The sequence below is a fragment of the Hypanus sabinus genome, chromosome 6 (genome assembly GCF_030144855.1).
Source record: "Hypanus sabinus isolate sHypSab1 chromosome 6, sHypSab1.hap1, whole genome shotgun sequence".
NCBI lineage: Eukaryota > Metazoa > Chordata > Chondrichthyes > Myliobatiformes > Dasyatidae > Hypanus > Hypanus sabinus.
This window is the reverse complement of record NC_082711.1, coordinates 38,105,400-38,120,227: the sequence shown is the minus strand read 5'-3', so window position 1 is coordinate 38,120,227 and position 14,828 is coordinate 38,105,400. Positions and strand designations below refer to the sequence as shown.

Sequence of the window (14,828 nt, the reverse complement as noted above, 5' to 3'; positions counted from 1 at the left end):
TTTCTTTTTGGCTTTCTCGCTAAATCTTCGATTGAACCCCACCCCACCCCCCCCCCCCCAACGTCGCACTGTTTTCCCCCGCAATGGAAACGGTGCCAAAGGAAGAGAGAAATGAGATCCGGGCTCGGCGCAGGGGGAAGGCGGACTAGAAGGCAAGACCGCGAGAAGCAGGCGGCGCGGACCAATGGCGACAGGGGGCGGATCTCGCGAGGTTTGGAAGGCCGGGCCGTTGGGGGCCGGATCCAATCGGGCGTCGAGTTGGGGCGGCGGCGGCGCAGCGATCGCGGGTGCGCGTGAGCCGAGTGCTGCGGCCCCGGCTGGTTTGAGGGGACTGTAGGTGACGCTCTCAGTGTATATTTTTGACGTGGCGGCTACGTATCAGCACGGCCATCCACTCCTAGCGCACCGTAATCTGTGACGAGTAAAACTACGTAAGTGGTAAGTGAGAGAGAGAGAGAGAGAGAGAGACGGAGGGAGAAGTCAATTGAGAGATGGCGGCACTAACAGCACACGCACGGCATGCACGCAGCATTAATGCAAAGAAGAGAAAGCCGGGCTGGGAATAGAGAGATAGAAAGAGAGGGAAAAAATTAAGGTGGCAATTGCACCGCTCCCCACCCCCCATCCCTCCTTTCTGCTTCCTCTTTTTTGCAGGGTTAATTTGAGGAGATCGGGGATGGGGGGGGGGGGGGTGACTGGTGATGAGATCAGACTTTGCAGCCGATCGGTGCTCTCAGCTCTGCGTTCTGATGGAGGAAATAGGCTTTTTAAAACTATCTTATTAAAATTAATAAAACTAGTCTCCAGTGCATCTTGAGTCAAAGGGTGGTACAGTGAGAACCGTGTTCGTCACTTTTCTCTCCTTTCAATCCCCCCCCCCCCCACCATCCTGCAAGTTTGTTTTGATGTGAGTTATATGATTGTTAGGCTTATATCATAAATACAGAAGCAGACTTTTTTTATATTGCTTTCTTTGTGGAGAATTAGAAGCAAAGGCTCCCACTGCTGGAGTGGTTTTATTTTGGTGGCATTTTAACAGATGTCTTTAAAAAAACGTTGCCAATTCTAACTTAATTCTTCCTAGCTTGAGGTTGCAATTTTCAAGGGAGAAATTAGAAGACGCAGTCTGGTGGTTTTTTAAAAAAAAATTCCTCGAATAGCCGGAGTTAACGACAGCTATCGGGGGGGGGGGGGAGGCTCACCGACCCATTTGTATTTGTATGTATTTTTGCAAAACTACACGCATATTTTTTGTTTGAATTTTATGTTTCCCTAATTATTTGCAGCCCCGAAATGCACTAACTTGATTAAATATGAGCAGAAGAAATGTTTAACGGGGTTTCTTTCTTAGTTGCGTGAGATGGCGAATCGCTCTATCACCCGCGCTTTGAATTAACCCCCGTTTGTGTCGTTCTCAGAGTCTGGTAATTTTATGAATATCTGTGAGTATTTCTCCCACCTCCAAACACTGTAAAGATGACAGAAGAGGTGCTCGCCGTGTCTCCTTTTACTTTAGCCGCCCATTTTTTGTATGTAAGCTCCTGACGTTTGTCCACTTGCGACAACATGATCTGCTACAGTGTAACAACATGACGTTATCCTGGTTAGACTTTGTCACAGAAAATACGATCGAGAGTGTCGGTGTGTGCGTGTGAGAGGGAGAGTGAGTGAGGAGAGAGACGTGGAAATTTATTTAAAGGGATTTTGATAGGGAGACACTCGGAGTCTCTGCCGTCTTTCCCGCTTTGCCATAAAAAGGAGATTCGGGTCTGGGAGTCACATCGTGGCCAAACAAAACATGTCGGGAAAGGGACAGCACGAAAGTATTCGGCGCCTGGACACAGATTCTTTCAGCAAACTTCACTTCGGGATTGTTTTAAACTATAAAATATCTCGTTTTAAAAATCGAATCTAAAATTAGATCAACGCGTTCTTGATGGAATATAACACCTATTAATGTGCCAGAATTTTTTTTTGTGTGTCTGTTCGGCTTAGCGTAGGGGAGGGGTTTACTAGTTAATCTATGTGTTTTATTTTTAAAACTGGAGTTGGAGCTTTCGACAGTCTTGCTTGATGCTTTTGAAACGATTTTCTCCAGTTTCAGTTCCGTTCAATTGAAACGTTTAACTGAGTGGATCCTTTTTTTAAAAAAAAATCTAAGACGGATCCTTGCGATTCATCTGCCTTGGTCGGAGTATTCATGCGTGAAGCAGTTTCGTGTTTTAGGGTAAAAACCAACCGTCGTTAGTCCAAAATACCAGGCTGCGGTTGTCGGAGCAATTTAAAAAAAAATTCGGAAACCTCACTGCAACCGCAATAGGACGGCGAATTTTGTGTTTTTTAAAACAATGAAAGTGAAATGTTGACACTTGGACTCGTCTTAATTACTTAAACGTCGTGGTGTTTTTTTTTCCTTGGTAGGAGGATGAGAATAAGATAAAATAAGTATTTCTGGAGGTTCCCCTCAATTAAAATGGCGGCGGCTTGATCTGCAATGGAAGGTTCTAGAAATGGCGCAGTGTCTTCTCGAGTTCGCCAGCACCCTTTTCCTAGCTAGTCTCTGAAATTGCAGTGGAAATGTACTGATGCGGCTCGGATGTAATTATGCAGTTGAACTGCAGGCGCTCTATCGCCTTCCATGTCTTCCATCCTCCCAAGCCCCTTGTGAATTGTGCTTATAAATGGGAACAAGAGACCGTTTAACGCCAGAAAGTGATAGCTTTAGGTAATATTTACTCCACTTACCCAAGCAAAGAACTGCCCAGTTGTTTTTTTTGTTGTTCGCAACTAAATCGCAGGCAATTGTTTTTACCCAAAAGCAATTTAAAATGTTGGCGTACTCAAGTGTTGTCATCATCCAACTATAAATAATAAGAAAAAAGTATTTTGCTATTTATCCTCAAGAAATTCAGGGGTGATTTCCTGCAAGTATATAAATGTTAGATGTTTGGGAGAGAGGAAAAAGTATTTAAATTTGCAGCAGAGTGTTATTTGGAAATGGATTGCTTAAAAGGATAATGGAACAAAAATGGTCCTAACTTTTGAAATGGCAGCAGATACGTATCAGAAGAAGGAAAAAGATAAATCCATTGGCCATGGGATGAAAAGTTTTTCAAATGGTGTCAGTTAGTTCCCACTGTGCTCCTTCATGCAATACATTAGTGTGAATATGGTGAAGGTACTGCTCTGAGTACTTGACCTTAAATTGGCATAGCTTGTTTTTGAAGTGAAAATGGTGACTGATTACTTAACTATCATTGAATAGACACGCAATTCCTAACATTTCTATCTTCCAATTTTTTTTTAAAAAAAGGTGGACTAGCATAAATAGAGACAAGGAGTTATGGAATTAGTTTATGCTGAACCTTAAGTCGATTTGTCGTTTGCAGCCTTTAAGTAAAAAAGAAATGCTAATTCTGATATAGCAATTGTTCATTTTGAATCAGTTTTGTTAATTTAGTGCTGATATTTTATGGGCAGTAGGAGAAATTTGTTAAGATTTAACTGACTGCTACCTTGGAATAATTTTGAGGTGATTGGAGGGATGTATGGGACAATGTCACAGTTTTTTTTAAATGTAGTGTTGAGTATGAGGAACACCCTGCTAGGGTGGCACATGGCATTATGGACATTTATAAAAACTCACAGATAGGCACCTGGATGATAGAAACACACAAAATGCTGGAGGAATTCAGTAGACTAGGCTGCATCTATGGAGAAGAGTACAGTGGGTATTTCTGGGCGAGACCTTTCAGAGGCATTTCCTTCAGCATTTTGTGCATGTTGTTTGGATTTCCTGCATCTGCAGATTTTCTCTTGTTTGTGATTAGACCATTCTTGATCTATTCACTCTTAACAGTACAAGGCCCTGTATGATCTTCATGAGAGAGTGCGGTTCAGTTGGATAGCAGTAATTGATCTTAGGTTAAAATAGGCTAATAGGTTCGCGTAACATTGTTGGTGGAATGGCCTGGACTGTGCTGTAGTGTTCTATGTTTGTACCAATGCATCACATTTGCTGTCAGGTGTTAATTTTACAGATCCGTTCCAATACTTCCAATACACAGTGAATTAAAATTTTAAGTCATTGAAATGCAGTGTTTAATGAAAATTTAGTTGGACCTTCATGAAATGGGGTTGTGTGTGTTTACAGATGGCGAGAGCTGTTCATGACTAAATGGGACTACATTGCAACTGGGAGGAATGTGAAATAGCTTCTCAAATATTCTGGAAGGGGCCAAATTAGTTGGATTTGTGTTTCTAGCAATATTTGCTTTTTTATATATATGCATACATCCCAAATTGTTCTGATAGTCATTGTCAAATTGGCTGCCTTTTTGGGTCACAAAACAATCATGAAATGGCTCGTGTATTAAAAACTAGCCAGTTAGGATTACCAAAATGGTTTACTGTCTAGTTTTATAATGGGAGAGGATGGATGGGGGAAAATATAACTCATTAAGATCAGGGCCATAAATTTATTGTTTAATGTTAAAGTCTTTATCACCATTTGTCAAATTCACCATCGGTTTCCTACTCTGAGAGGCTAGTTTATTTTGCCTGGGAATGTTGCTTATTGAACTATGGTGGCCAGTTCACTGGATTTTTGAGGTCTTTAAATACAGCTATATTTTGAAACATTTGTGTGACAAAATGAATGATCAAAGATATTGGATGAATTCTTGCCTCTTCATTTTAACTTAAAAATTCATTTTCCAGTTTTAGGTTGGCTGCAATCAAATTAGACAAATTGGATTCTGTTGTTTTGAGGTGCCAACTCTGTATACAAAATACCCATTGAAAGGATTAGTTTGCTGAGTTCTAACTAATCAGATTAACCTATTAACTTCTCAATTGTAAAATGCCAAGTAGCAGCATTTAAAGAGTAAGAAATGATCACGGATTGCCTATTACAATGGCATTACATTTGCAATTGACAGTAAATTTACATTTTTGATTGGTTTTGCCAAATATAAACTGGTAAGGTGAATTTTGGGTCTGAATCTAGGTAAGAAGTTAGTCAGCTACACCATAAATTAAAGCATTTACTCTTAATATTAAAAGTATTATTTATAAAAGTAAATTCTTAAAAGGGTACCAAAGGAAGAAGCAATCAATTCAACTAATCCATGGAAGTGTTATTCTCCCCTGCTGCCTTCCTGTTTCCTCCCCTTCCAGCATTTTGTTGTGTGTTGCTTGGGTTTCCAGCATCTGCAGATTTTCTCTCGTTGTTAGAGCATGCTTGATCGATTTACTCTCGCAGTACATGGCCCTGTATGATCTTCATGAGAGAGAGTGCAGATCAGTTGGATAGCAATAATCGATTTGTATGCTCTCAGCACAGATATGTGGCACGTGGGTAAATGTATCTTTTTCAACCAGTTGTTCATCTGGATTGGATTATTTCTGGTCAATATAACCACATAATCTTTAATAACCTTTATGCTGGAGAAGCACTGTCATATCTTTATAGACAAGTGGCTAAATGAAGAAAACCTGAAATAAAAAGCTATCTTGAAGCTAATATTGAATTTCAGTGCTTAAAATATTTTCACTTTTTATACGTAAAGCTGGGCGTTTGAACCCAAATCTTTATTTTAAGCCCCTCCCCCACCCCAGCCAAGTCATGTTCAAGTATTAATGTCATTGTTTCTTTTCATTCAGTCATTGTTGGGGGAAGCTACTTAATGCTGATGCTGTCAAGGGAAGATGTGTCATTTTAAGGAACTTTTTTTCATTGGATCTTGGGTGAAGAAAGATAGGCTTGTATGAGCCTAAGTAATGTGCATTTACCACAGAGCAGTCAACTATGAACAACAGAAAATCAAGGTTCCAGAGTGATAAACAGATGGACTTGTGGTTTATTTAACAACTTTGTTTCGGGGCTAGAAGCATATGCAGAATCTAATATAAATATGCTTGGAATTCTGTTTTAAAAAAAAGGAATAAAACTTAACTTTGAATCATGAAAAATGCTTTTAAATGCTCAGATACTGATTGAATTATCTACTTGATAAATTTCTCTTGTTTTTTTCCGACATTATGGAAATCATTTTGTTGTCCACCTTGTGTTTTCAACCCCCCAGCCAAGTGGAACATATTTGGATTAAATGCTCTCAGAACTCTTTATGCACCTCTGTTAATTTTTAATTTTCACTTTTTCTGCTGCTTTATGGATAACAAGAACAGCTTGTCAAATTACTGAATCATTGTTTTGATTCCTGGTAAACCTTTGTATGCTGTAAGGTTTTGTTCCTAAAATTAGTTAATCAGAACAGCTAGGCTGAGTCAGAGTGATACATAATGGTCAGTCATGACTTTGATTTTTTTTTCTTACACAGCTTGCCCTATCCATTGCCTTGCTATTTTCAAAGATGTGTATATCTTTTATAAAGTGAGCATTCAAGACTTGTTCTCAGAATTGTGATTATGCTGTGTAAATTTTTTTCCCCTTCAAAATGCATAACTGTCTTGTTGTCTATGCTTATATAATCAGTAGACTAGCTAGTAATTAATCACTGTTATTTGCTTCCTTTACCCATTTCTGGATAATTATACATTTCAATAAATATTTGTGCTGCTTTCTCCCTTACAGTCAGGCACATAGCTATTCCAACGTCAACCTCTGCCGCTGTGGTGAACTACCAGTTTCCCTGTTTGATATGGTGGGGGGAGGGGGCTACTGTACAAGATTGAAGGAAGCTTCAGAAAGTTGTAAAATTAGTCAGCTCTATCTTGTGTACTAGCCTGTGTAGTATCCAAGACATCTTCAAGGAACAGTGCCTCCAAAAGGCAGCATCCACTATTTAAAACTCCGCCCAGGACAAGCCTCCCTTTCATTGTTACAGTCAGGAAGGAGATACAGAAGTCTGAAGTCACACACTCAGCGATTCAGGAACTGTTTCTTTGCCTCTGCCATCCAATTACAAAATGAACGTTGAGCCCACTTTTTAAAAAATACATATTTTTGCACTATTTTAAATTTATTTATTAGATATTCTGTAATTGATTTACTTTTAAAATATGTATTGCATTGTGCTGCTGCCGCTAAGTTAACAAATTTCACGACTTGCTGGCGATATTAAAACTGATTCTGATTATGTTTCATTGATATGAAGTTTTTATTTCTTCCCCATGGAAGCATTACCTGGTTTCTTAAAATAGCTGGTCATTTTTTCAGAATGGTCATCTAAGCATTTTATATGTGCAGCAGTTGATGTCCATTCATTTGGTTCATCAAAGATCATCATTCCTTCAGTTACACATGACATTCCTTTCACAGTTCTGTGCTGATTGATTATTAACTAAATCTGCTACATCAATGAACACTCTCAATTTTGTGCAGAGAGGCTATGGGGCACTTGTGCTGCCAAGGTGAACCTAAGTGCAAGAGAATGAAGCAAAGGAAACAATTTAAAAGACATCTACATTGTATTAAGGACCAGATTGAATGTTTGATACTGAGTTAAAGTGCTATTAATGGCCAGCTGGGTAAGATGAAAAACTGGACAATTAATGGACCTTTTAATTGTACCCTGTGGCAATTCTTATGAAGATTCTTGGAATGTGTCATGGATGATTGCAAATATTTGAAATTCCTTCTAATTTCTCAAATAAAATTTCTTGGAGATGCAGCTGCTATTGTAGAGTATTATTACAAAGGGCTCGTTTTTTTTTGAAAATTCAAAGCTGTCCCTTTATAGTTGAGATTGGAAGCATTTTAAAGTGGGTGGCCTCTTGTGGTTAATGGGTTCATGAAAGGCTGGTGTGATATAATGCACCATGGACTTGGTGGTGGGGGGGGGGGGGGAGGGAGTGGAGAACAACACCTCCATAAAATGAATGGAGAGGGATCCAGTGAAATTTTGAGGTTTGGTGAGAATGGGTTGAGTGAGTCTGCCTCTCAATTATAGATGCTTGTATTCAAAGGGCCTAAAGAAGTATTATCTTTTAGGTCTCAAGGACAGGAGCGCGAACACAAACTATTTAAATCCCTGGTTGGGCCAGACCTTGAATAGAATGATTTTTTTTAAGGAGAGTTCCAGTTAAGAAACATCTGCTTTCAATAGAGGGAGTGCACAATATCGTGAGGAGAGTGATACCTGGTCTTTGAGGATATTGCTACAAAGGGAGGTGACATGGTTCAAGTGTGGTATTCAGAGAAAATAATTCAGTAGTTTTCAAGTTAGGGGAATAAAGCTATTTTTTAAGTGGTTGTGGAGCATAAGATTAGGGGACATAGTATTTTGTACAGGGTCACTAAATTTACAAGACTTAAGAGTTTTTGAAGTTGGAAATTAACCCTCTCATCTATAAGTAGGCAGTAATCACTTGATTTCTTTTAATTCTAAGACTTCAGAAAATTATTGTGAAATGGAGGAAAACAATATATTAACCAATCATATTCTCTTGAATATAATTGAATAGAGACAAATTGATGAACATGTTCCTTTGCTGCCAACAAAATAAAGAATGCAAGCAAGTGGCAAATATTTAGTTGATACCTATTGTAAGCTTTTTCCAGGAAATGATTTGCAAACTTCATAAATGGTTTAAACAAAAAATTATAAATTAAGTGAGAGTGACTGTCCTTAATGTTAAACTAACCTTTAAGTATAAGGTGGAGCATAGGCAAAGAAAAATAGTGGAAGCTCAAAGTGAAGATGCCTTTTATTGGACTAAAGTAATTACCAACGACGTGATTGTGGGAGCCTAGTTACATCACTTTGGATTTTGTTGCTGTGATGCCCAAGGCAGGGTTTTCAGGTTGATATTCATACATGGCTGCTCACTGGGAAGTAAGATTTCTGCTGCATAGGTGCTAGGTAATTATCTCCAATAAATAGTGCGGCTAGTTTCTCGTCAATTTCATTAGAAACACGGCTGAGTTCTTTCCTCAATGATACCTGATTAGAAACATCAGTGAACCTAGTGAATCAATACCCTTACTAGAAAAGATTTTTTAAGTGTCACTGCCTGGGTCCTCAAAGTCTTTCCACCATTTGCAACGCACAAATTGAAAGCAAAATGACTTAATGAATGCAAGTCTAAAAATATTTGTTCAGCACTGCCAAGGATGAGGCACCACTTGTTTCAGTCATTCGCTTCACTATTTGATAGGTTCTATTTTATAAAATATACTACAGGAACTTGTCAAAGCTTCCTTAATGATATTTATTTGAAACTTTGTCCAATTAGAGTCAAGGGGACAGTGGGTGTATGTGAATGCCACTGCTTGCAGATTCTCTGGTTACAATGTGATTTCAAAGCTTATCTTTGCCCATCATTGGATGAAAATCTTTTTCACTCATTACACTATAGAATGCCATCAGTGCATCAAATGCAAAGGTTGATAACTGACACCTTCACAAGTCATATAATGTGGATTTTGTGCAGGCTTTGTTAGTGATATAACCTTATTTCTTTTAATTTTCTGTCTAAAAGGATCCAGTCGCTTAAAACTATTCAAAACTGAGCTGGATTGAGAGGTGAAGTCTAGTGGTGCTGGTCTACTTGCTCTTTTTCCTGGTGGTTCAGACTTTGGGATTTGCAGTCCAAGGATAAATGTATTTCACAGTAAATCCATGGTCAATTGGTGGTGGAGATATAGAAGTGATCAGGTGGTGATGGATGACCTATCAATAAATGGATTTTTTTGTCCTCTATTGTCATAGTTTTAGTGTTGCTTTTTGGTCATTCAGCCCATTGAGTTTGCTGTGCTATTCCATTGTGACTGATACATTATTCCTCTCAACCCTATTTGCCTGCTTTCTCTCTGTAACGTTTTGATGCCTGGACTAATCAAGAACCATCAACCTCCACTTTAAATGTACTCATTGATTTCTTGGCCCTCACATTGTCTGTGGCAATGAATTCACAGGTTCACCACACCGGCTAAAGAAATTCCTCCACATCTTTGTTTTAAATGGACATTCCTCTATTCTGAGGCTGTGCCTTCTGGTCCTGGACTTGCCCATTATGGGAAACATCCTCTACATATCCACTATGTCTAGGCCTTTTAACATTCAATAGTGTTATGTTTTGTCATTTAAAAACATTAAACTAATTCAAAGGAGGACAAGGGATCCCAAAATGTGAGTCGAACTTTGTGTTTAAATGAGGTGAGGACTTATCACATGGTAATGTGATGACATACAATTTCTGCATTTGTACATATAGCTCATTGAATTTTTTTAAACAAACAAGGATGCTTAATCTATATGTACGTGTGTATTTTATACACACTCGTACCCACTCACTCACTCTCACACAAATATTAAATATGCAACAGATCGGTTTCAATGAGATCCTACCTCATTCTTCCAAACTCCAGCAAGTGAGGCCCAGAGCCTTCAAACAGTCCTCATTAACCATTTAATTCCCAGAATAATTCTCGTGACCCTCTTCCAATGCTAGCATGCCTTTTATTTGGTAAGGGGTCTATAACTGTTCACAATGCTACAAGGGTGTATTACTTCAAGGACTCAGCATTACGTTCTTGCTTTTATATTCTAGCCATCTCAAAATGAATTCATTTGTCTTCTTACCATCAACTCGACCTGCAGGGATTCTTGTCATTTTACACCTCTGACTTTAGAATTTTCTCCCTGTTAGAACATAGTTTATGCTTTGATTCTTCTACCAAAGTGCATGACCATACACTTGGTAAACTTGTATTCCATCTGCCACTTCTCTGCCCATTTTCCCAATCTGTTGAAGCCCTCCTTCAATATTATGTGCTTGTACACCTATCCTCGTCTCATCTGTAAACTTGGCCACAAAACCATCAATTCTGTCATCCAAATCATTGACTAATAACATGAAAAGAAACTCCCAATACTAAACCCTGTGGAACACCTAATCACTGGCAGCCTACCAGAAAAGGCCCTTTTATTCCCACTCTTTGTCTCCAGCCAGTCAGCCCATTTTCCCTCCATGCTAATATCTTTTCTGTAATACCAAGAGCTCATGTTGTGCCTCATGAGTGACACCTTGTCAAAGGCCTTCTGAAGATCCAAATAAACAACATCCACTGACTCTCCTTTGCCTATTTATCAAAGAATTCCAACATAATTTGTCAGGCAAGATTTCCCCTTGAGGAAACTACTCTCTTTGACCTACTTTATGTGCCTCCAAGTACTCTAAAACCACGTTCTTAACAATCGACTCTGGCCCATAATGTCCTTTCTACTGCCTCCTTACCTTCTTAGAGTGCATTGGCATCTGCAGTTTTCCAGAACCATTCCAGAGTCTAGTGGTTCTTGAAAGATCATTACTAATGTCTCTGATTTCTTCAGGTACCTCTTTCAAAACCTTGGAGTGTTGTCCATCTGGTCCCGATGACTTTTCTACATTCAGACCTTTCAGCTTCCCAAACGCCTTCTCCCTAGTCATTGCAACTACGCTCACTTCTGTCTCCTGGCATTTTGTATCTCTAGCATGCTACCAGTGTTTTCTACTGTGAAGACTGATTCTGGCTAATTGGGACACATAGAGACTGGTACATTTTGGCCCAATAAGTAGCTGCCCCAATTAGCTGAAGTTCCTTAGAAATAGTAAATAAAGTATAAAAATGACAGTCCATTGTTTAACTGAGTAATGTATTAGGTGTTTACATGAAATGCAGAACAAATTGGAGCATCACCAAGATTACTGGTGGTTGTTTGTCATATCCAATGATGACAAGAAATCTGTGCTGGAGAATTTATGAAGTGGAAAAGCTGTTATACTGGGTCTGTTCCACTCTCTCAACCTTGGATGTTTGGGTTTAGTGAGGTGAGTAGACTGGTGTCTTACCTGGTTGTAGTGGATGACCATGACTACTACTATGTATCATCATGCCCTTTGTTATGTGGTAGAATTGCTGTCCTCACCATTAGATCTTACTGTAGGTCTCACCTGCTCAGTCCACCAGAGTTGACTTCTCATGCTAGGACAGGCCACAGTTGAGAGCTGAGTGTTGGGACCAAAGGTAACATTCAGGATGACTGTTGACACCTTAATTCTTGGTAATTTTTTAACTTGCCGAAGTAGTGAAATGGTTTCATTTTCACTCCAGGCTGTTTCTGACATATCCAAACTTGAATGTTTGAAATTGTAGTAAACGAAACAGTTCCAAATTGTCTTACTGCTTACTTCTTGCCAACTATCAGCAACAAATATCACTGCATTTTGAACACAAATTTACAGAATTGACGTTATTTAAAAAGCCGATTGCTGTAAGCACAGTGTCATGTCTAATGGCCATGCAAATGCATGTGACTGATGCTAATTAGAAGCTTTTGGGCAACGGTCTCCTGTCCCAATTAAGTGGCATAGTGTCCCAAATAAACAAAGGGAATCCCAGCTGTTTCCTTGTTTTCATTTTTGTTTCTTAAGAGTTGTCCCAAATAAATGACTGCCCTGATTCACTGCTGACCCAATTAACCAGATTGAGTTAAGTTTGCCTGCCATTCCTTTCTTCCCCATTACTACCTCTCCAGCATCTTCTTCCAGTATCCACCCTCACTTTTTTTTTACTTTTTATATTATCTGCAAACACTTTTAGTATCCACTTTTATATTATTGGCTAGATTATTTTATGTAGGTAAGTGAAGAGTGTATTCATCACAGTCTTAATTTGTTACTTGTTGATGTTTTGTAAAGTTCAGATGTTATCCACTTCTGATATCCAGCTCATACAGCACAGTAGTTATATGATTTGTTTTTTAAGCTTCTGGTCAGTTGTGTTCCCTGGATATTTGACTGTGGGAATACATTCATTAGGCCACAATCAGATATTGTACTGTGTGTGCTTGAGATTATCTCTTGGTAAATCTTGAGTTATTAGAAAATGTTGTTACCGTTTCTTTCACCTGATGGTAACTGTTATGAAGATTTGAATGCTAGAATTCTTTTGACACAGAAATGCCATTCAGCCCATTGAGTCTCAATTTAGAACTGTATTTGCTGTGGCAGAGAAGATTCAAAGAAATGTTGTAAATTTGACAATAATTTGAATCTGCTTACTTTAAAAGCTTCAGAAAGTTCCAAGGTGCTAGCGAAGTGCTTAAGAAATAAAAATCAACTTCAGGCCTTGTGATATTAGAGGACTTAGCCAAAAGCAAGTTGTGGAAGAGTTCACCTTCCCTAATATTGATTGGTATCTCCTGAGTACAAAAGATTTGGATGGGGCAGGAAGGATTCCTGACTCAATATGTAGATAGGCTGACCAGAGGAGAGTCCATATTGTATTTGGTACAAGGCAATGAACCATGCCAGGTGTCAGATCTCTTAGTTGGAGACAGAGATCAAAACTCTGACATTTACTATAGCCTTGGATAGGGATAGGAGCAGATATTTTTGGTAAATATTTAATGGGGAGGGGGAGGAATTATGACGTTAGTAGGGAGGAACTGTGGAGCATAAATCAACAACAGATGTACTCTGGGAAATGCACATCAAAAATGTGTAAGTTGATCAGGGAGCACTTGAGGGGGGTGGGTCTGGATAAGCTTGTCCCATTGAGTAAGGAAAAAATGGTAGGCTGAAGGAACCATAGTTGGCAAGAGAAGTGCAACACCTAGTCAAGAGGAAGAAAGAATCACACTGAAGGTTTAGGAAGCAAGAATGGAGTTGGTGAGCCAGAGTAAGGGATAAGAAGACCTAGGCAGAAGGAGGTAGAGGTGCTATTTAATGAATACTTTGCTTCAGTATTCACCAGTGAGAAGGATATTAAAGTTCACACTGGCCTCATAAAACATTCTGATATACTTGAACTGTTAATGTTAAAAGGATGTCCTAAAACCTCTGGTAAGTATTTGCACAGATAAGTCCCCTGGCTCGGATGGGATATGCCCCAGGCTACTACAGAAAGCAAAGGAACAGATTGTTAGGCCTTTGGTGATGATCTTTGTGTCCTCACTGTCACAGGATTAGTCCCAGATCAGAATACTGCAGATGTTATTCCTTTGTTCAAGAAAAGGAGTAGGAATAACCCAGGGAATTATAGACCGGTGAGTCTTAAACAGTCATGAGCAAATTTTTGGAGAAGTTTCTAATAGGCATGATTATGAGTATTTGGAGAAACCTAGTCTGATTAGGGACAGTCAACATAGCTTTGTGAGGGGAAGACATTCCTCATGAGCCTGATTGAATTCTTTGAGGATGTAACAAAATGTGTTGGTGAAGGTAGAGCGGTGGATATGGCATATATGGATTTTAGTAAGGAGTTTGATAATGTTTCCCTTGGTAAGCTCATTTAGAAAGTCACAAGGCATGGGGTACAGGGAAATTTGTGTGGATACAGGATTCTTGGGCAGTGAGGAACAGAGGGATCTTGGGGTCTTGAGATCCCTTAAAGTTGCCACATAAGTTGATAGGGTTGTTGAGAAGGTGTATAGTGAATTGGCTTTCATTAGTCAGGGAATTGAGTTCAAGAGCTACAAGGTAATGTTGCAGGTCTATAAAACCCTGGTTAGACCAAACATGGAATATTGTGTTCATTTCTGCTTGCCTCGATAGGAAGTATGGAGAAGCTTTTGAGAAGGTAAATCTCTGCACCAGGATACTTCCTAGATTAGTAGGCATGTTTTAGGAGTTAAGTTTAGTGAGCCAGAGCTTTTCTCTTTTGAGGGAAGAAAGATGAGAGATGACTTGATAGAGGCATACAAGATAAGAGGTATGGATAGAGTGAATAGCCAGAGACTTTTTCCAGAGCAAATATGGCTATACTACAAACAGATATAATTTTAATATGATTGGAGGAAAGGATGAGGGAGATGTCAGAGATAAATTCTTTACCAAGAGTTGTGGGTGCTTGGAATGTCCTTCTAGAGGTGGTGGTAGAG

At 39.1% G+C, this 14,828-nt stretch overlaps 1 protein-coding gene across 5 annotated transcripts in view; it reads left to right on the top strand.

The window, feature by feature from the left end:
* The first annotated feature begins 324 nt into the window (after positions 1–324).
* The window catches only part of LOC132395403 (cAMP-responsive element modulator-like), a 59,793-nt gene continuing 45,289 nt past the window's right edge, over positions 325–14,828 (top strand). Inside the window, exon 1 of one of the 5 annotated variants that reach the window (XM_059971931.1) lies at positions 325–431. The gene's annotated coding sequence lies outside the window, so the exon portion shown is untranslated. Of the gene's footprint in view, positions 439–1,252; positions 1,443–1,607; positions 2,726–14,828 lie in introns of those variants that run through there. The other 4 variants (XM_059971927.1, XM_059971929.1, XM_059971926.1 and 1 more) reach the window with 4 other exon arrangements.